A 21,250-nucleotide genomic window follows, 5' to 3' on the forward strand; every position below is an offset into this window, starting at 1 on the left:
TTCCTGCCTTCATGTCAATATCTTTGCCTTTCAAATGTTGAACAAGAATGCCAACATGATGGGTACAAGCGCAGTTCATACTAAAAGTGAAAATAGGAGGATTATTTCAATGCAAAGTCAGCTAAGTTTTTAAAATGTCAATTTCCACGTGCAAGTTCCAAACAGTAGGAAAATCCGAACTTTAAACTTTCTCATGATCAATGCTTAAAGCCTTTGAAAAAGATCCAAACGGTAGGGCTCAGGTAATGAACAACCCATCTCAGATAGCAGAGGATGGTTTCGATCCATCGACCTCTGGGTTATGGGCCCAGCACGCTTCCGCTGCGCCACTCTGCTATTTGTTTCATAACCTTTGTATTATTCATTTTCTTTCTAGCAAGTATTGGGTTGGATGTCCAAAATCTGCATATTCCTGTCCTGAAAAGATTGCTGTTTTTCTGAAGTGCAGGTTTACAGCTGAGCTTTGACTTGAGGAGTTTTCCCTTCTCTACTGTGTCATTCTCCTTCTCAGTTTTTGCTTGGTTTTCCAATACACTATAACACATCATTGTATTCCTCACTGTGCAAGACAGCATTGACCAGATTGCTTTTCTCGGCGGTGTCTGGTCAGTTAAAGGTTGGCTATCATCGGGGATACATGGGATCCCACAGCTGGGTTTCCTTCGCAGTCTTAACCTTTCAAAGGTCCTTTGAAGCGAAGTATCTTAAGATAGTGTGGCCGAGTGGTATTGTCCCCTGGCTTTATATTCTACTCCGTCTTGAGGTGTGGTTTCAAATACCACAATTTCCGTGTCTGTTGAGGTATTGTGCTCACTTTTGTTGTCTTGCCACACAAACCTGTTCTATCTTCTCAAAGTTTCCTGCCTTCAAGTCAATATATTTTGCCTTTCAAATGTTGAACAAGACTGCCAACATGGTGTGTACAAGCGCAGTTCATACTAAAAGTGAAAATAGGAGGATTTTTCCAATGCAAAGTCAGCTAAGTTTTTAAAAGGTCAATTTCCATGTGCAAGTTCCAAACAATTGGTAAATCCGAACATTAAATGTTCTCATGACCTTCGCTTGAATCATTTTAACAAGATCCAAAGGGTAGGGTTCAGGTAATGAAAAACCCATCACAGATAGCAGAGGATGGTTTCGATCCATCGTCCTCTGGGTTATGGGCCCAGCACGCTACCGCTGTGCATTGGTCTGTGTTTTTAGTGTTCATTCCCTCTTTCTTGCAAGTACTGGCTCGCACGAGCATTTAATAGCGCCTGGACTGTGTTCTCTGTCCAGAATATGCACATTCCTGGTCTGAAAAGTGCCGTTTTTCTGAGGTGCAGGTTGACAGCTGAGTTTTGACTTGGGAAGTTTGCCCTTCTATACTCTGTCATTCTCCTGCTCAGTGCTTGCTTCGTTTCCCCAAAACACAATACAAATCAATTCGTTCTTCACCATGCTTGACTGCATAGACCAGATTGCTTTCCTGTGGGGTGCTTGTTTTTGGGACTGTTCCAGCCTTTGTCCCAGGGTGTTGCCGGGTTTGAAGTGTATTGGAATGTCGTCTAAGATGGAAATCCTTTGTTGTTTTTCAGATGGAGCTGATACATCCGGAAAGACAATATTGTTTCTGCACTCTTTTCTTTTTCATCCTCTATGCTTTTGTCCCTCCTTGAACTCAATGCACTTTTTACGATGGACCAGATGGGGTCACCTCAGGTTTCGAGGTCTTCCCTAAGGTGCCTATGTTCTCTCGCTGCCTTGCGGGCTATTTGGAGGTCTTCAGGTCTATGTTTTAGGGTCGTGATAATGCTCATTTTGTCTTCCAGTGTGTGTTATGACTATAAAGTATTGGTCAGTGAGTGTGGGTTATTTTCTACACAGCTACAAAAATGGCCCTGTCCCGAAAAAGAGACTTTCCACGTCCTCTATGTAAAAGTTGGCAACAATGGGGGTGGCAAGTGATCCAGTAGCTCTGAAATTTTCCGTCCGACTCTTAATTTTTTCAAACAAAGGTCCTGTCTTGGTTACATAAACTTAGGTAGTGTGGCCGAGCGGTCTAAGGCGCTGGATTAAGGCTCCAGTCTCTCTTGAGGCGTGGGTTCAAGTCCCACCACTGCCATTTACACCTCAGTTGGGGTTAATACACTCAATTGTGTTGTCTTGCCACACCAATCCATTCACTCCCATCAATGTTCCTTCCTTCATGTCAATAACCTTGGTCTTCACATGTTGAAATGGATTGCCCTCATGATGCATACATTCACAGTCTATGTTAAAAGTGCAAAAACGTAGACTTTTCTCATATAAAGTGAGTGAACCGAGGAAGTCATCATCTCGCACATGCAAGTTCCCAAGAGTTGAAACGTTTTTTGATCAATATCAATGCTTAAAACCATAGGCTTTTATCAACATCCTAAGTACAGCACAGTGGGAGTGACTAACCTACCACAGATTGCAGAGGATTGTTTTGATCCATCGACCTCTGGGTTATGGGCCCAGCACGCTTCCGCTGCGCCACTCTGCTGTTTGTTTCATAACCTTTGTATTATTCACTTTCTTTCTAGCAAGTATTGGGTTGGACACGTCCAAAATATGCATATTCCTGTCCTGAAAAGATTGCTGTTTTTCTGAAGTGCAGGTTTACAGCTGAGCTTTGACGTGAGGAGTTTTTCCTTCTCTACTCTGTCATTCTCCTTCTCAGTTTTTGCTTTGTTTTACATTACACTATAACACAACATTGTATTCCTCACTGTGCAAGACAGCATTGACCAGATTGCTTTTCTCTGCGGTGTCTGGTCAGTTAAAGGTTGGCTATCATAGGGGATCAGGGGATCCCGCAGCCGGTTCTTCTTCGCAGTCTTAACCTTTCAAACAAAGTTCCTTTAAAGTCATGTCATGTCATCTTCCAAACCGCTTATCCTATATAGGGTCGCGGGGAGTTGCTGGAGCCTATCCCAGCCGTCAATGGGCGAAGGCAGACTACACCCCGAACTGGTCGCCAGCCAGTCGCAGGGCACACATAGACACTGTCACTGAGCGGGAATCGATCCCACGCTGCCCGCACACAACTCAGGCGTGTGTACCACTACACTATCAGCGGACTTCCTTTAAAGTGAAGTATCTTAAGGTAGTGTGGCCGAGTAGAATTATCCCCTGGATTTATATGCCACTCTGTGTTGCGGTGTTGTTTCAAATCCTGCCACTTCCCTGTTTGTTGAGGTAGTGTGCTCAGTTTTGTTGTCTTGCCACACAAACTTGTTCTATCTTGTCAAGGTTTCCTGCCTTCATGTCAATATCTTTGCCTTTCAAATGTTGAACAAGAATGCCAACATGATGGGTACAAGCGCAGTTCATACTAAAAGTGAAAATAGGAGGATTATTTCAATGCAAAGTCAGCTAAGTTTTTAAAATGTCAATTTCCACGTGCAAGTTCCAAACAGTAGGAAAATCCGAACTTTAAACTTTCTCATGATCAATGCTTAAAGCCTTTGAAAAAGATCCAAACGGTAGGGCTCAGGTAATGAACAACCCATCTCAGATAGCAGAGGATGGTTTCGATCCATCGACCTCTGGGTTATGGGCCCAGCACGCTTCCGCTGCGCCACTCTGCTATTTGTTTCATAACCTTTGTATTATTCATTTTCTTTCTAGCAAGTATTGGGTTGGATGTCCAAAATCTGCATATTCCTGTCCTGAAAAGATTGCTGTTTTTCTGAAGTGCAGGTTTACAGCTGAGCTTTGACTTGAGGAGTTTTCCCTTCTCTACTGTGTCATTCTCCTTCTCAGTTTTTGCTTGGTTTTCCAATACACTATAACACATCATTGTATTCCTCACTGTGCAAGACAGCATTGACCAGATTGCTTTTCTCGGCGGTGTCTGGTCAGTTAAAGGTTGGCTATCATCGGGGATACATGGGATCCCACAGCTGGGTTTCCTTCGCAGTCTTAACCTTTCAAAGGTCCTTTGAAGCGAAGTATCTTAAGATAGTGTGGCCGAGTGGTATTGTCCCCTGGCTTTATATTCTACTCCGTCTTGAGGTGTGGTTTCAAATACCACAATATCCGTGTCTGTTGAGGTATTGTGCTCACTTTTGTTGTCTTGCCACACAAACCTGTTCTATCTTCTCAAAGTTTCCTGCCTTCAAGTCAATATATTTTGCCTTTCAAATGTTGAACAAGACTGCCAACATGGTGTGTACAAGCGCAGTTCATACTAAAAGTGAAAATAGGAGGATTTTTCCAATGCAAAGTCAGCTAAGTTTTTAAAAGGTCAATTTCCATGTGCAAGTTCCAAACAATTGGTAAATCCGAACATTAAATGTTCTCATGACCTTCGCTTGAATCATTTTAACAAGATCCAAAGGGTAGGGTTCAGGTAATGAAAAACCCATCACAGATAGCAGAGGATGGTTTCGATCCATCGTCCTCTGGGTTATGGGCCCAGCACGCTACCGCTGTGCATTGGTCTGTGTTTTTAGTGTTCATTCCCTCTTTCTTGCAAGTACTGGCTCGCACGAGCATTTAATAGCGCCTGGACTGTGTTCTCTGTCCAGAATATGCACATTCCTGGTCTGAAAAGTGCCGTTTTTCTGAGGTGCAGGTTGACAGCTGAGTTTTGACTTGGGAAGTTTGCCCTTCTATACTCTGTCATTCTCCTGCTCAGTGCTTGCTTCGTTTCCCCAAAACACAATACAAATCAATTCGTTCTTCACCATGCTTGACTGCATAGACCAGATTGCTTTCCTGTGGGGTGCTTGTTTTTGGGACTGTTCCAGCCTTTGTCCCAGGGTGTTGCCGGGTTTGAAGTGTATTGGAATGTCGTCTAAGATGGAAATCCTTTGTTGTTTTTCAGATGGAAATGATACATACGGAAAGACAATATTGTTTCTGCACACTTTTCTTTTTCATCCTCTATGCTTTTGTCCCTCCTTGAACTCAATGCACTTTTTACGATGGACCAGATGGGGTCACCTCAGGTTTCGAGGTCTTCCCTAAGGTGCCTATGTTCTCTCGCTGCCTTGCGGGCTATTTGGAGGTCTTCAGGTCTATGTTTTAGGGTCGTGATAATGCTCATTTTGTCTTCCAGTGTGTGTTATGACTATAAAGTATTGGTCAGTGAGTGTGGGTTATTTTCTACACAGCTACAAAAATGGCCCTGTCCCGAAAAAGAGACTTTCCACGTCCTCTATGTAAAAGTTGGCAACAATGGGCGTGGCAAGTGATCCAGTAGCTCTGAAATTTTCCGTCCGACTCTTAATTTTTTCAAACAAAGGTCCTGTCTTGGTTACATAAACTTAGGTAGTGTGGCCGAGCGGTCTAAGGCGCTGGATTAAGGCTCCAGTCTCTCTTGAGGCGTGGGTTCAAGTCCCACCACTGCCATTTACACCTCAGTTGGGGTTAATACACTCAATTGTGTTGTCTTGCCACACCAATCCATTCACTCCCATCAATGTTCCTTCCTTCATGTCAATAACCTTGGTCTTCACATGTTGAAATGGATTGCCCTCATGATGCATACATTCACAGTCTATGTTAAAAGTGCAAAAACGTAGACTTTTCTCATATAAAGTGAGTGAACCGAGGAAGTCATCATCTCGCACATGCAAGTTCCCAAGAGTTGAAACGTTTTTTGATCAATATCAATGCTTAAAACCATAGGCTTTTATCAACATCCTAAGTACAGCACAGTGGGAGTGACTAACCTACCACAGATTGCAGAGGATTGTTTTGATCCATCGACCTCTGGGTTATGGGCCCAGCACGCTTCCGCTGCGCCACTCTGCTGTTTGTTTCATAACCTTTGTATTATTCACTTTCTTTCTAGCAAGTATTGGGTTGGACACGTCCAAAATATGCATATTCCTGTCCTGAAAAGATTGCTGTTTTTCTGAAGTGCAGGTTTACAGCTGAGCTTTGACGTGAGGAGTTTTTCCTTCTCTACTCTGTCATTCTCCTTCTCAGTTTTTGCTTTGTTTTACATTACACTATAACACAACATTGTATTCCTCACTGTGCAAGACAGCATTGACCAGATTGCTTTTCTCTGCGGTGTCTGGTCAGTTAAAGGTTGGCTATCATAGGGGATCAGGGGATCCCGCAGCCGGTTCTTCTTCGCAGTCTTAACCTTTCAAACAAAGTTCCTTTAAAGTCATGTCATGTCATCTTCCAAACCGCTTATCCTATATAGGGTCGCGGGGAGTTGCTGGAGACTATCCCAGCCGTCAATGGGCGAAGGCAGACTACACCCCGAACTGGTCGCCAGCCAGTCGCAGGGCACACATAGACACTGTCACTGAGCGGGAATCGATCCCACGCTGCCCGCACACAACTCAGGCGTGTGTACCACTACACTATCAGCGGACTTCCTTTAAAGTGAAGTATCTTAAGGTAGTGTGGCCGAGTAGAATTATCCCCTGGATTTATATGCCACTCTGTGTTGCGGTGTTGTTTCAAATCCTGCCACTTCCCTGTTTGTTGAGGTAGTGTGCTCAGTTTTGTTGTCTTGCCACACAAACTTGTTCTATCTTGTCAAGGTTTCCTGCCTTCATGTCAATATCTTTGCCTTTCAAATGTTGAACAAGAATGCCAACATGATGGGTACAAGCGCAGTTCATACTAAAAGTGAAAATAGGAGGATTATTTCAATGCAAAGTCAGCTAAGTTTTTAAAATGTCAATTTCCACGTGCAAGTTCCAAACAGTAGGAAAATCCGAACTTTAAACTTTCTCATGATCAATGCTTAAAGCCTTTGAAAAAGATCCAAATGGTAGGGCTCAGGTAATGAACAACCCATCTCAGATAGCAGAGGATGGTTTCGATCCATCGACCTCTGGGTTATGGGCCCAGCACGCTTCCGCTGCGCCACTCTGCTGTTTGTTTCATAACCTTTGTATTATTCACTTTCTTTCTAGCAAGTATTGGGTTGGATGTCCAAAATCTGCATATTCCTGTCCTGAAAAGATTGCTGTTTTTCTGAAGTGCAGGTTTACAGCTGAGCTTTGACTTGAGGAGTTTTCCCTTCTCTACTGTGTCATTCTCCTTCTCAGTTTTTGCTTGGTTTTCCAATACACTATAACACATCATTGTATTCCTCACTGTGCAAGACAGCATTGACCAGATTGCTTTTCTCGGCGGTGTCTGGTCAGTTAAAGGTTGGCTATCATCGGGGATACATGGGATCCCACAGCTGGGTTTCCTTCGCAGTCTTAACCTTTCAAAGGTCCTTTGAAGCAAAGTATCTTAAGATAGTGTGGCCGAGTGGTATTGTCCCCTGCCTTTATATTCTACTCCGTCTTGAGGTGTGGTTTCAAATACCACAATTTCCGTGTCTGTTGAGGTATTGTGCTCACTTTTGTTGTCTTGCCACACAAACCTGTTCTATCTTCTCAAAGTTTCCTGCCTTCAAGTCAATATATTTTGCCTTTCAAATGTTGAACAAGACTGCCAACATGGTGTGTACAAGCGCAGTTCATACTAAAAGTGAAAATAGGAGGATTTTTCCAATGCAAAGTCAGCTAAGTTTTTAAAAGGTCAATTTCCATGTGCAAGTTCCAAACAATTGGTAAATCCGAACATTAAATGTTCTCATGACCTTCGCTTGAATCATTTTAACAAGATCCAAAGGGTAGGGTTCAGGTAATGAAAAACCCATCACAGATAGCAGAGGATGGTTTCGATCCATCGTCCTCTGGGTTATGGGCCCAGCACGCTACCGCTGTGCATTGGTCTGTGTTTTTAGTGTTCATTCCCTCTTTCTTGCAAGTACTGGCTCGCACGAGCATTTAATAGCGCCTGGACTGTGTTCTCTGTCCAGAATATGCACATTCCTGGTCTGAAAAGTGCCGTTTTTCTGAGGTGCAGGTTGACAGCTGAGTTTTGACTTGGGAAGTTTGCCCTTCTATACTCTGTCATTCTCCTGCTCAGTGCTTGCTTCGTTTCCCCAAAACACAATACAAATCAATTCGTTCTTCACCATGCTTGACTGCATAGACCAGATTGCTTTCCTGTGGGGTGCTTGTTTTTGGGACTGTTCCAGCCTTTGTCCCAGGGTGTTGCCGGGTTTGAAGTGTATTGGAATGTCGTCTAAGATGGAAATCCTTTGTTGTTTTTCAGATGGAGCTGATACATACGGAAAGACAATATTGTTTCTGCACACTTTTCTTTTTCATCCTCTATGCTTTTGTCCCTCCTTGAACTCAATGCACTTTTTACGATGGACCAGATGGGGTCACCTCAGGTTTCGAGGTCTTCCCTAAGGTGCCTATGTTCTCTCGCTGCCTTGCGGGCTATTTGGAGGTCTTCAGGTCTATGTTTTAGGGTCGTGATAATGCTCATTTTGTCTTCCAGTGTGTGTTATGACTATAAAGTATTGGTCAGTGAGTGTGGGTTATTTTCTACACAGCTACAAAAATGGCCCTGTCCCGAAAAAGAGACTTTCCACGTCCTCTATGTAAAAGTTGGCAACAATGGGCGTGGCAAGTGATCCAGTAGCTCTGAAATTTTCCGTCCGACTCTTAATTTTTTCAAACAAAGGTCCTGTCTTGGTTACATAAAATTAGGTAGTGTGGCCGAGCGGTCTAAGGCGCTGGATTAAGGCTCCAGTCTCTCTTGAGGCGTGGGTTCAAGTCCCACCACTGCCATTTACACCTCAGTTGGGGTTAATACACTCAATTGTGTTGTCTTGCCACACCAATCCATTCACTCCCATCAATGTTCCTTCCTTCATGTCAATAACCTTGGTCTTCACATGTTGAAATGGATTGCCCTCATGATGCATACATTCACAGTCTATGTTAAAAGCGCAAAAACGTAGACTTTTCTCATATAAAGTGAGTGAACCGAGGAAGTCATCATCTCGCACATGCAAGTTCCCAAGAGTTGAAACGTTTTTTGATCAATATCAATGCTTAAAACCATAGGCTTTTATCAACATCCTAAGTACAGCACAGTGGGAGTGACTAACCTACCACAGATTGCAGAGGATTGTTTTGATCCATCGACCTCTGGGTTATGGGCCCAGCACGCTTCCGCTGCGCCACTCTGCTGTTTGTTTCATAACCTTTGTATTATTCACTTTCTTTCTAGCAAGTATTGGGTTGGACACGTCCAAAATATGCATATTCCTGTCCTGAAAAGATTGCTGTTTTTCTGAAGTGCAGGTTTACAGCTGAGCTTTGACGTGAGGAGTTTTTCCTTCTCTACTCTGTCATTCTCCTTCTCAGTTTTTGCTTTGTTTTACATTACACTATAACACAACATTGTATTCCTCACTGTGCAAGACAGCATTGACCAGATTGCTTTTCTCTGCGGTGTCTGGTCAGTTAAAGGTTGGCTATCATAGGGGATCAGGGGATCCCGCAGCCGGTTCTTCTTCGCAGTCTTAACCTTTCAAACAAAGTTCCTTTAAAGTCATGTCATGTCATCTTCCAAACCGCTTATCCTATATAGGGTCGCGGGGAGTTGCTGGAGCCTATCCCAGCCGTCAATGGGCGAAGGCAGACTACACCCCGAACTGGTCGCCAGCCAGTCGCAGGGCACACATAGACACTGTCACTGAGCGGGAATCGATCCCACGCTGCCCGCACACAACTCAGGCGTGTGTACCACTACACTATCAGCGGACTTCCTTGAAAGTGAAGTATCTTAAGGTAGTGTGGCCGAGTAGTATTATCCCCTGGATTTATATGCCACTCTGTGTTGCGGTGTTGTTTCAAATCCTGCCACTTCCCTGTTTGTTGAGGTAGTGTGCTCAGTTTTGTTGTCTTGCCACACAAACTTGTTCTATCTTGTCAAGGTTTCCTGCCTTCATGTCAATATCTTTGCCTTTCAAATGTTGAACAAGAATGCCAACATGATGGGTACAAGCGCAGTTCATACTAAAAGTGAAAATAGGAGGATTATTTCAATGCAAAGTCAGCTAAGTTTTTAAAATGTCAATTTCCACGTGCAAGTTCAAAACAGTAGGAAAATCCGAACTTTAAACTTTCTCATGATCAATGCTTAAAGCCTTTGAAAAAGATCCAAATGGTAGGGCTCAGGTAATGAACAACCCATCTCAGATAGCAGAGGATGGTTTCGATCCATCGACCTCTGGGTTATGGGCCCAGCACGCTTCCGCTGCGCCACTCTGCTGTTTGTTTCATAACCTTTGTATTATTCACTTTCTTTCTAGCAAGTATTGGGTTGTCCAAAATCTGCATATTCCTGTCCTGAAAAGATTGCTGTTTTTCTGAAGTGCAGGTTTACAGCTGAGCTTTGACTTGAGGAGTTTTCCCTTCTCTACTGTGTCATTCTCCTTCTCAGTTTTTGCTTGGTTTTCCAATACACTATAACACATCATTGTATTCCTCACTGTGCAAGACAGCATTGACCAGATTGCTTTTCTCGGCGGTGTCTGGTCAGTTAAAGGTTGGCTATCATCGGGGATACATGGGATCCCACAGCTGGGTTTCCTTCGCAGTCTTAACCTTTCAAAGGTCCTTTGAAGCGAAGTATCTTAAGATAGTGTGGCCGAGTGGTATTGTCCCCTGGCTTTATATTCTACTCCGTCTTGAGGTGTGGTTTCAAATACCACAATTTCCGTGTCTGTTGAGGTATTGTGCTCACTTTTGTTGTCTTGCCACACAAACCTGTTCTATCTTCTCAAAGTTTCCTGCCTTCAAGTCAATATATTTTGCCTTTCAAATGTTGAACAAGACTGCCAACATGGTGTGTACAAGCGCAGTTCATACTAAAAGTGAAAATAGGAGGATTTTTCCAATGCAAAGTCAGCTAAGTTTTTAAAAGGTCAATTTCCATGTGCAAGTTCCAAACAATTGGTAAATCCGAACATTAAATGTTCTCATGACCTTCGCTTGAATCATTTTAACAAGATCCAAAGGGTAGGGTTCAGGTAATGAAAAACCCATCACAGATAGCAGAGGATGGTTTCGATCCATCGTCCTCTGGGTTATGGGCCCAGCACGCTACCGCTGTGCATTGGTCTGTGTTTTTAGTGTTCATTCCCTCTTTCTTGCAAGTACTGGCTCGCACGAGCATTTAATAGCGCCTGGACTGTGTTCTCTGTCCAGAATATGCACATTCCTGGTCTGAAAAGTGCCGTTTTTCTGAGGTGCAGGTTGACAGCTGAGTTTTGACTTGGGAAGTTTGCCCTTCTATACTCTGTCATTCTCCTGCTCAGTGCTTGCTTCGTTTCCCCAAAACACAATACAAATCAATTCGTTCTTCACCATGCTTGACTGCATAGACCAGATTGCTTTCCTGTGGGGTGCTTGTTTTTGGGACTGTTCCAGCCTTTGTCCCAGGGTGTTGCCGGGTTTGAAGTGTATTGGAATGTCGTCTAAGATGGAAATCCTTTGTTGTTTTTCAGATGGAGCTGATACATACGGAAAGACAATATTGTTTCTGCACTCTTTTCTTTTTCATCCTCTATGCTTTTGTCCCTCCTTGAACTCAATGAACTTTTTACGATGGACCAGATGGGGTCACCTCAGGTTTCGAGGTCTTCCCTAAGGTGCCTATGTTCTCTCGCTGCCTTGCGGGCTATTTGGAGGTCTTCAGGTCTATGTTTTAGGGTCGTGATAATGCTCATTTTGTCTTCCAGTGTGTGTTATGACTATAAAGTATTGGTCAGTGAGTGTGGGTTATTTTCTACACAGCTACAAAAATGGCCCTGTCCCGAAAAAGAGACTTTCCACGTCCTCTATGTAAAAGTTGGCAACAATGGGCGTGGCAAGTGATCCAGTAGCTCTGAAATTTTCCGTCCGACTCTTAATTTTTTCAAACAAAGGTCCTGTCTTGGTTACGTAAACTTAGATAGTGTGGCCGAGCGGTCTAAGGCGCTGGATTAAGGCTCCAGTCTCTCTTGAGGCGTGGGTTCAAGTCCCACCACTGCCATTTACACCTCAGTTGGGGTTAATACACTCAATTGTGTTGTCTTGCCACACCAATCCATTCACTCCCATCAATGTTCCTTCCTTCATGTCAATAACCTTGGTCTTCACATGTTGAAATGGATTGCCCTCATGATGCATACATTCACAGTCTATGTTAAAAGTGCAAAAACGTAGACTTTTCTCATATAAAGTGAGTGAACCGAGGAAGTCATCATCTCGCACATGCAAGTTCCCAAGAGTTGAAACGTTTTTTGATCAATATCAATGCTTAAAACCATAGGCTTTTATCAACATCCTAAGTACAGCACAGTGGGAGTGACTAACCTACCACAGATTGCAGAGGATTGTTTTGATCCATCGACCTCTGGGTTATGGGCCCAGCACGCTTCCGCTGCGCCACTCTGCTGTTTGTTTCATAACCTTTGTATTATTCACTTTCTTTCTAGCAAGTATTGGGTTGGACACGTCCAAAATATGCATATTCCTGTCCTGAAAAGATTGCTGTTTTTCTGAAGTGCAGGTTTACAGCTGAGCTTTGACGTGAGGAGTTTTTCCTTCTCTACTCTGTCATTCTCCTTCTCAGTTTTTGCTTTGTTTTACATTACACTATAACACAACATTGTATTCCTCACTGTGCAAGACAGCATTGACCAGATTGCTTTTCTCTGCGGTGTCTGGTCAGTTAAAGGTTGGCTATCATAGGGGATCCCGCAGCCGGTTCTTCTTCGCAGTCTTAACCTTTCAAACAAAGTTCCTTTAAAGTCATGTCATGTCATCTTCCAAACCGCTTATCCTATATAGGGTCGCGGGGAGTTGCTGGAGCCTATCCCAGCCGTCAATGGGCGAAGGCAGACTACACCCCGAACTGGTCGCCAGCCAGTCGCAGGGCACACATAGACACTGTCACTGAGCGGGAATCGATCCCACGCTGCCCGCACACAACTCAGGCGTGTGTACCACTACACTATCAGCGGACTTCCTTTAAAGTGAAGTATCTTAAGGTAGTGTGGCCGAGTAGTATTATCCCGTGGATTTATATGCCACTCTGTGTTGCGGTGTTGTTTCAAATCCTGCCACTTCCCTGTTTGTTGAGGTAGTGTGCTCAGTTTTGTTGTCTTGCCACACAAACTTGTTCTATCTTGTCAAGGTTTCCTGCCTTCATGTCAATATCTTTGCCTTTCAAATGTTGAACAAGAATGCCAACATGATGGGTACAAGCGCAGTTCATACTAAAAGTGAAAATAGGAGGATTATTTCAATGCAAAGTCAGCTAAGTTTTTAAAATGTCAATTTCCACGTGCAAGTTCCAAACAGTAGGAAAATCCGAACTTTAAACTTTCTCATGATCAATGCTTAAAGCCTTTGAAAAAGATCCAAATGGTAGGGCTCAGGTAATGAACAACCCATCTCAGATAGCAGAGGATGGTTTCGATCCATCGACCTCTGGGTTATGGGCCCAGCACGCTTCCGCTGCGCCACTCTGCTGTTTGTTTCATAACCTTTGTATTATTCACTTTCTTTCTAGCAAGTATTGGGTTGGATGTCCAAAATCTGCATATTCCTGTCCTGAAAAGATTGCTGTTTTTCTGAAGTGCAGGTTTACAGCTGAGCTTTGACTTGAGGAGTTTTCCCTTCTCTACTGTGTCATTCTCCTTCTCAGTTTTTGCTTGGTTTTCCAATACACTATAACACATCATTGTATTCCTCACTGTGCAAGACAGCATTGACCAGATTGCTTTTCTCGGCGGTGTCTGGTCAGTTAAAGGTTGGCTATCATCGGGGATACATGGGATCCCACAGCTGGGTTTCCTTCGCAGTCTTAACCTTTCAAAGGTCCTTTGAAGCAAAGTATCTTAAGATAGTGTGGCCGAGTGGTATTGTCCCCTGGCTTTATATTCTACTCCGTCTTGAGGTGTGGTTTCAAATACCACAATTTCCGTGTCTGTTGAGGTATTGTGCTCACTTTTGTTGTCTTGCCACACAAACCTGTTCTATCTTCTCAAAGTTTCCTGCCTTCAAGTCAATATATTTTGCCTTTCAAATGTTGAACAAGACTGCCAACATGGTGTGTACAAGCGCAGTTCATACTAAAAGTGAAAATAGGAGGATTTTTCCAATGCAAAGTCAGCTAAGTTTTTAAAAGGTCAATTTCCATGTGCAAGTTCCAAACAATTGGTAAATCCGAACATTAAATGTTCTCATGACCTTCGCTTGAATCATTTTAACAAGATCCAAAGGGTAGGGTTCAGGTAATGAAAAACCCATCACAGATAGCAGAGGATGGTTTCGATCCATCGTCCTCTGGGTTATGGGCCCAGCACGCTACCGCTGTGCATTGGTCTGTGTTTTTAGTGTTCATTCCCTCTTTCTTGCAAGTACTGGCTCGCACGAGCATTTAATAGCGCCTGGACTGTGTTCTCTGTCCAGAATATGCACATTCCTGGTCTGAAAAGTGCCGTTTTTCTGAGGTGCAGGTTGACAGCTGAGTTTTGACTTGGGAAGTTTGCCCTTCTATACTCTGTCATTCTCCTGCTCAGTGCTTGCTTCGTTTCCCCAAAACACAATACAAATCAATTCGTTCTTCACCATGCTTGACTGCATAGACCAGATTGCTTTCCTGTGGGGTGCTTGTTTTTGGGACTGTTCCAGCCTTTGTCCCAGGGTGTTGCCGGGTTTGAAGTGTATTGGAATGTCGTCTAAGATGGAAATCCTTTGTTGTTTTTCAGATGGAGCTGATACATACGGAAAGACAATATTGTTTCTGCACTCTTTTCTTTTTCATCCTCTATGCTTTTGTCCCTCCTTGAACTCAATGAACTTTTTACGATGGACCAGATGGGGTCACCTCAGGTTTCGAGGTCTTCCCTAAGGTGCCTATGTTCTCTCGCTGCCTTGCGGGCTATTTGGAGGTCTTCAGGTCTATGTTTTAGGGTCGTGATAATGCTCATTTTGTCTTCCAGTGTGTGTTATGACTATAAAGTATTGGTCAGTGAGTGTGGGTTATTTTCTACACAGCTACAAAAATGGCCCTGTCCCGAAAAAGAGACTTTCCACGTCCTCTATGTAAAAGTTGGCAACAATGGGCGTGGCAAGTGATCCAGTAGCTCTGAAATTTTCCGTCCGACTCTTAATTTTTTCAAACAAAGGTCCTGTCTTGGTTACGTAAACTTAGATAGTGTGGCCGAGCGGTCTAAGGCGCTGGATTAAGGCTCCAGTCTCTCTTGAGGCGTGGGTTCAAGTCCCACCACTGCCATTTACACCTCAGTTGGGGTTAATACACTCAATTGTGTTGTCTTGCCACACCAATCCATTCACTCCCATCAATGTTCCTTCCTTCATGTCAATAACCTTGGTCTTCACATGTTGAAATGGATTGCCCTCATGATGCATACATTCACAGTCTATGTTAAAAGTGCAAAAACGTAGACTTTTCTCATATAAAGTGAGTGAACCGAGGAAGTCATCATCTCGCACATGCAAGTTCCCAAGAGTTGAAACGTTTTTTGATCAATATCAATGCTTAAAACCATAGGCTTTTATCAACATCCTAAGTACAGCACAGTGGGAGTGACTAACCTACCACAGATTGCAGAGGATTGTTTTGATCCATCGACCTCTGGGTTATGGGCCCAGCACGCTTCCGCTGCGCCACTCTGCTGTTTGTTTCATAACCTTTGTATTATTCACTTTCTTTCTAGCAAGTATTGGGTTGGACACGTCCAAAATATGCATATTCCTGTCCTGAAAAGATTGCTGTTTTTCTGAAGTGCAGGTTTACAGCTGAGCTTTGACGTGAGGAGTTTTTCCTTCTCTACTCTGTCATTCTCCTTCTCAGTTTTTGCTTTGTTTTACATTACACTATAACACAACATTGTATTCCTCACTGTGCAAGACAGCATTGACCAGATTGCTTTTCTCTGCGGTGTCTGGTCAGTTAAAGGTTGGCTATCATAGGGGATCCCGCAGCCGGTTCTTCTTCGCAGTCTTAACCTTTCAAACAAAGTTCCTTTAAAGTCATGTCATGTCATCTTCCAAACCGCTTATCCTATATAGGGTCGCGGGGAGTTGCTGGAGCCTATCCCAGCCGTCAATGGGCGAAGGCAGACTACACCCCGAACTGGTCGCCAGCCAGTCGCAGGGCACACATAGACACTGTCACTGAGCGGGAATCGATCCCACGCTGCCCGCACACAACTCAGGCGTGTGTACCACTACACTATCAGCGGACTTCCTTTAAAGTGAAGTATCTTAAGGTAGTGTGGCCGAGTAGTATTATCCCGTGGATTTATATGCCACTCTGTGTTGCGGTGTTGTTTCAAATCCTGCCACTTCCCTGTTTGTTGAGGTAGTGTGCTCAGTTTTGTTGTCTTGCCACACAAACTTGTTCTATCTTGTCAAGGTTTCCTGCCTTCATGTCAATATCTTTGCCTTTCAAATGTTGAACAAGAATGCCAACATGATGGGTACAAGCGCAGTTCATACTAAAAGTGAAAATAGGAGGATTATTTCAATGCAAAGTCAGCTAAGTTTTTAAAATGTCAATTTCCACGTGCAAGTTCCAAACAGTAGGAAAATCCGAACTTTAAACTTTCTCATGATCAATGCTTAAAGCCTTTGAAAAAGATCCAAATGGTAGGGCTCAGGTAATGAACAACCCATCTCAGATAGCAGAGGATGGTTTCGATCCATCGACCTCTGGGTTATGGGCCCAGCACGCTTCCGCTGCGCCACTCTGCTGTTTGTTTCATAACCTTTGTATTATTCACTTTCTTTCTAGCAAGTATTGGGTTGGATGTCCAAAATCTGCATATTCCTGTCCTGAAAAGATTGCTGTTTTTCTGAAGTGCAGGTTTACAGCTGAGCTTTGACTTGAGGAGTTTTCCCTTCTCTACTGTGTCATTCTCCTTCTCAGTTTTTGCTTGGTTTTCCAATACACTATAACACATCATTGTATTCCTCACTGTGCAAGACAGCATTGACCAGATTGCTTTTCTCGGCGGTGTCTGGTCAGTTAAAGGTTGGCTATCATCGGGGATACATGGGATCCCACAGCTGGGTTTCCTTCGCAGTCTTAACCTTTCAAAGGTCCTTTGAAGCAAAGTATCTTAAGATAGTGTGGCCGAGTGGTATTGTCCCCTGGCTTTATATTCTACTCCGTCTTGAGGTGTGGTTTCAAATACCACAATTTCCGTGTCTGTTGAGGTATTGTGCTCACTTTTGTTGTCTTGCCACACAAACCTGTTCTATCTTCTCAAAGTTTCCTGCCTTCAAGTCAATATATTTTGCCTTTCAAATGTTGAACAAGACTGCCAACATGGTGTGTACAAGCGCAGTTCATACTAAAAGTGAAAATAGGAGGATTTTTCCAATGCAAAGTCAGCTAAGTTTTTAAAAGGTCAATTTCCATGTGCAAGTTCCAAACAATTGGTAAATCCGAACATTAAATGTTCTCATGACCTTCGCTTGAATCATTTTAACAAGATCCAAAGGGTAGGGTTCAGGTAATGAAAAACCCATCACAGATAGCAGAGGATGGTTTCGATCCATCGTCCTCTGGGTTATGGGCCCAGCACGCTACCGCTGTGCATTGGTCTGTGTTTTTAGTGTTCATTCCCTCTTTCTTGCAAGTACTGGCTCGCACGAGCATTTAATAGCGCCTGGACTGTGTTCTCTGTCCAGAATATGCACATTCCTGGTCTGAAAAGTGCCGTTTTTCTGAGGTGCAGGTTGACAGCTGAGTTTTGACTTGGGAAGTTTGCCCTTCTATACTCTGTCATTCTCCTGCTCAGTGCTTGCTTCGTTTCCCCAAAACACAATACAAATCAATTCGTTCTTCACCATGCTTGACTGCATAGACCAGATTGCTTTCCTGTGGGGTGCTTGTTTTTGGGACTGTTCCAGCCTTTGTCCCAGGGTGTTGCCGGGTTTGAAGTGTATTGGAATGTCGTCTAAGATGGAAATCCTTTGTTGTTTTTCAGATGGAGCTGATACATACGGAAAGACAATATTGTTTCTGCACTCTTTTCTTTTTCATCCTCTATGCTTTTGTCCCTCCTTGAACTCAATGAACTTTTTACGATGGACCAGATGGGGTCACCTCAGGTTTCGAGGTCTTCCCTAAGGTGCCTATGTTCTCTCGCTGCCTTGCGGGCTATTTGGAGGTCTTCAGGTCTATGTTTTAGGGTCGTGATAATGCTCATTTTGTCTTCCAGTGTGTGTTATGACTATAAAGTATTGGTCAGTGAGTGTGGGTTATTTTCTACACAGCTACAAAAATGGCCCTGTCCCGAAAAAGAGACTTTCCACGTCCTCTATGTAAAAGTTGGCAACAATGGGCGTGGCAAGTGATCCAGTAGCTCTGAAATTTTCCGTCCGACTCTTAATTTTTTCAAACAAAGGTCCTGTCTTGGTTACGTAAACTTAGATAGTGTGGCCGAGCGGTCTAAGGCGCTGGATTAAGGCTCCAGTCTCTCTTGAGGCGTGGGTTCAAGTCCCACCACTGCCATTTACACCTCAGTTGGGGTTAATACACTCAATTGTGTTGTCTTGCCACACCAATCCATTCACTCCCATCAATGTTCCTTCCTTCATGTCAATAACCTTGGTCTTCACATGTTGAAATGGATTGCCCTCATGATGCATACATTCACAGTCTATGTTAAAAGTGCAAAAACGTAGACTTTTCTCATATAAAGTGAGTGAACCGAGGAAGTCATCATCTCGCACATGCAAGTTCCCAAGAGTTGAAACGTTTTTTGATCAATATCAATGCTTAAAACCATAGGCTTTTATCAACATCCTAAGTACAGCACAGTGGGAGTGACTAACCTACCACAGATTGCAGAGGATTGTTTTGATCCATCGACCTCTGGGTTATGGGCCCAGCACGCTTCCGCTGCGCCACTCTGCTGTTTGTTTCATAACCTTTGTATTATTCACTTTCTTTCTAGCAAGTATTGGGTTGGACACGTCCAAAATATGCATATTCCTGTCCTGAAAAGATTGCTGCTTTTCTGAAGTGCAGGTTTACAGCTGAGCTTTGACGTGAGGAGTTTTTCCTTCTCTACTCTGTCATTCTCCTTCTCAGTTTTTGCTTTGTTTTACATTACACTATAACACAACATTGTATTCCTCACTGTGCAAGACAGCATTGACCAGATTGCTTTTCTCTGCGGTGTCTGGTCAGTTAAAGGTTGGCTATCATAGGGGATCCCGCAGCCGGTTCTTCTTCGCAGTCTTAACCTTTCAAACAAAGTTCCTTTAAAGTCATGTCATGTCATCTTCCAAACCGCTTATCCTATATAGGGTCGCGGGGAGTTGCTGGAGCCTATCCCAGCCGTCAATGGGCGAAGGCAGACTACACCCCGAACTGGTCGCCAGCCAGTCACAGGGCACACATAGACACTGTCACTGAGCGGGAATCGATCCCACGCTGCCCGCACACAACTCAGGCGTGTGTACCACTACACTATCAGCGGACTTCCTTTAAAGTGAAGTATCTTAAGGTAGTGTGGCCGAGTAGTATTATCCCGTGGATTTATATGCCACTCTGTGTTGCGGTGTTGTTTCAAATCCTGCCACTTCCCTGTTTGTTGAGGTAGTGTGCTCAGTTTTGTTGTCTTGCCACACAAACTTGTTCTATCTTGTCAAGGTTTCCTGCCTTCATGTCAATATCTTTGCCTTTCAAATGTTGAACAAGAATGCCAACATGATGGGTACAAGCGCAGTTCATACTAAAAGTGAAAATAGGAGGATTATTTCAATGCAAAGTCAGCTAAGTTTTTAAAATGTCAATTTCCACGTGCAAGTTCCAAACAGTAGGAAAATCCGAACTTTAAACTTTCTCATGATCAATGCTTAAAGCCTTTGAAAAAGATCCAAATGGTAGGGCTCAGGTAATGAACAACCCATCTCAGATAGCAGAGGATGGTTTCGATCCATCGACCTCTGGGTTATGGGCCCAGCACGCTTCCGCTGCGCCACTCTGCTGTTTGTTTCATAACCTTTGTATTATTCACTTTCTTTCTAGCAAGTATTGGGTTGGATGTCCAAAATCTGCATATTCCTGTCCTGAAAAGATTGCTGTTTTTCTGAAGTGCAGGTTTACAGCTGAGCTTTGACTTGAGGAATTTTCCCTTCTCTACTGTGTCATTCTCCATCTCAGTTTTTGCTTGGTTTTCCAATACACTATAACACATCATTGTATTCCTCACTGTGCAAGACAGCATTGACCAGATTGCTTTTCTCGGCGGTGTCTGGTCAGTTAAAGGTTGGCTATCATCGGGGATACATGGGATCCCACAGCTGGGTTTCCTTCGCAGTCTTAACCTTTCAAAGGTCCTTTGAAGCGAAGTATCTTAAGATAGTGTGGCCGAGTGGTATTGTCCCCTGGCTTTATATTCTACTCCGTCTTGAGGTGTGGTTTCAAATACCACAATTTCCGTGTCTGTTGAGGTATTGTGCTCACTTTTGTTGTCTTGCCACACAAACCTGTTCTATCTTCTCAAAGTTTCCTGCCTTCAAGTCAATATATTTTGCCTTTCAAATGTTGAACAAGACTGCCAACATGGTGTGTACAAGCGCAGTTCATACTAAAAGTGAAAATAGGAGGATTTTTCCAATGCAAAGTCAGCTAAGTTTTTAAAAGGTCAATTTCCATGTGCAAGTTCCAAACAATTGGTAAATCCAAACATTAAATGTTCTCATGACCTTCGCTTGAATCATTTTAACAAGATCCAAAGGGTAGGGTTCAGGTAATGAAAAACCCATCACAGATAGCAGAGGATGGTTTCGATCCATCGTCCTCTGGGTTATGGGCCCAGCACGCTACCGCTGTGCATTGGTCTGTGTTTTTAGTGTTCATTCCCTCTTTCTTGCAAGTACTGGCTCGCACGAGCATTTAATAGCGCCTGGACTGTGTTCTCTGTCCAGAATATGCACATTCCTGGTCTGAAAAGTGCCGTTTTTCTGAGGTGCAGGTTGACAGCTGAGTTTTGACTTGGGAAGTTTGCCCTTCTATACTCTGTCATTCTCCTGCTCAGTGCTTGCTTCGTTTCCCCAAAACACAATACAAATCAATTCGTTCTTCACCATGCTTGACTGCATAGACCAGATTGCTTTCCTGTGGGGTGCTTGTTTTTGGGACTGTTCCAGCCTTTGTCCCAGGGTGTTGCCGGGTTTGAAGTGTATTGGAATGTCGTCTAAGATGGAAATCCTTTGTTGTTTTTCAGATGGAGCTGATACATACGGAAAGACAATATTGTTTCTGCACTCTTTTCTTTTTCATCCTCTATGCTTTTGTCCCTCCTTGAACTCAATGCACTTTTTACGATGGACCAGATGGGGTCACCTCAGGTTTCGAGGTCTTCCCT

General features: G+C 43.6%; 13 non-coding genes across 13 annotated transcripts; 6 read left to right on the forward strand and 7 right to left on the reverse strand.

The window, feature by feature from the left end:
* Positions 1 to 264: 264 nt before the first annotated feature.
* On the reverse strand, positions 265 to 336 carry trnam-cau (transfer RNA methionine (anticodon CAU)). Its single transcript has one exon. It is a non-coding gene; the product is annotated as a tRNA-Met (tRNA).
* A 1,686-nt stretch (positions 337 to 2,022) lies between these two features.
* On the forward strand, positions 2,023 to 2,104 carry trnal-aag (transfer RNA leucine (anticodon AAG)). Its single transcript has one exon. It is a non-coding gene; the product is annotated as a tRNA-Leu (tRNA).
* A 1,420-nt stretch (positions 2,105 to 3,524) lies between these two features.
* On the reverse strand, positions 3,525 to 3,596 carry trnam-cau (transfer RNA methionine (anticodon CAU)). Its single transcript has one exon. It is a non-coding gene; the product is annotated as a tRNA-Met (tRNA).
* Positions 3,597 to 5,282: 1,686 nt separating this feature from the next.
* On the forward strand, positions 5,283 to 5,364 carry trnal-aag (transfer RNA leucine (anticodon AAG)). The gene has a single exon. It is a non-coding gene; the product is annotated as a tRNA-Leu (tRNA).
* Positions 5,365 to 6,784: 1,420 nt separating this feature from the next.
* trnam-cau (transfer RNA methionine (anticodon CAU)) lies at positions 6,785 to 6,856 on the reverse strand. Its single transcript has one exon. It is a non-coding gene; the product is annotated as a tRNA-Met (tRNA).
* A 1,686-nt stretch (positions 6,857 to 8,542) lies between these two features.
* trnal-aag (transfer RNA leucine (anticodon AAG)) lies at positions 8,543 to 8,624 on the forward strand. Its single transcript has one exon. It is a non-coding gene; the product is annotated as a tRNA-Leu (tRNA).
* A 1,420-nt stretch (positions 8,625 to 10,044) lies between these two features.
* Positions 10,045 to 10,116, reverse strand: trnam-cau (transfer RNA methionine (anticodon CAU)). Its single transcript has one exon. It is a non-coding gene; the product is annotated as a tRNA-Met (tRNA).
* Positions 10,117 to 11,798: 1,682 nt separating this feature from the next.
* On the forward strand, positions 11,799 to 11,880 carry trnal-aag (transfer RNA leucine (anticodon AAG)). The gene has a single exon. It is a non-coding gene; the product is annotated as a tRNA-Leu (tRNA).
* A 1,412-nt stretch (positions 11,881 to 13,292) lies between these two features.
* Positions 13,293 to 13,364, reverse strand: trnam-cau (transfer RNA methionine (anticodon CAU)). Its single transcript has one exon. It is a non-coding gene; the product is annotated as a tRNA-Met (tRNA).
* A 1,686-nt stretch (positions 13,365 to 15,050) lies between these two features.
* trnal-aag (transfer RNA leucine (anticodon AAG)) lies at positions 15,051 to 15,132 on the forward strand. The gene has a single exon. It is a non-coding gene; the product is annotated as a tRNA-Leu (tRNA).
* A 1,412-nt stretch (positions 15,133 to 16,544) lies between these two features.
* Positions 16,545 to 16,616, reverse strand: trnam-cau (transfer RNA methionine (anticodon CAU)). Its single transcript has one exon. It is a non-coding gene; the product is annotated as a tRNA-Met (tRNA).
* Positions 16,617 to 18,302: 1,686 nt separating this feature from the next.
* Positions 18,303 to 18,384, forward strand: trnal-aag (transfer RNA leucine (anticodon AAG)). The gene has a single exon. It is a non-coding gene; the product is annotated as a tRNA-Leu (tRNA).
* A 1,412-nt stretch (positions 18,385 to 19,796) lies between these two features.
* trnam-cau (transfer RNA methionine (anticodon CAU)) lies at positions 19,797 to 19,868 on the reverse strand. The gene has a single exon. It is a non-coding gene; the product is annotated as a tRNA-Met (tRNA).
* Positions 19,869 to 21,250: the final 1,382 nt, after the last annotated feature.

This window comes from Filicampus tigris, chromosome 4 (assembly GCF_054856515.1).
Source record: "Filicampus tigris isolate MCC_2025a chromosome 4, RoL_Ftig_1.0, whole genome shotgun sequence".
NCBI lineage: Eukaryota > Metazoa > Chordata > Actinopteri > Syngnathiformes > Syngnathidae > Filicampus > Filicampus tigris.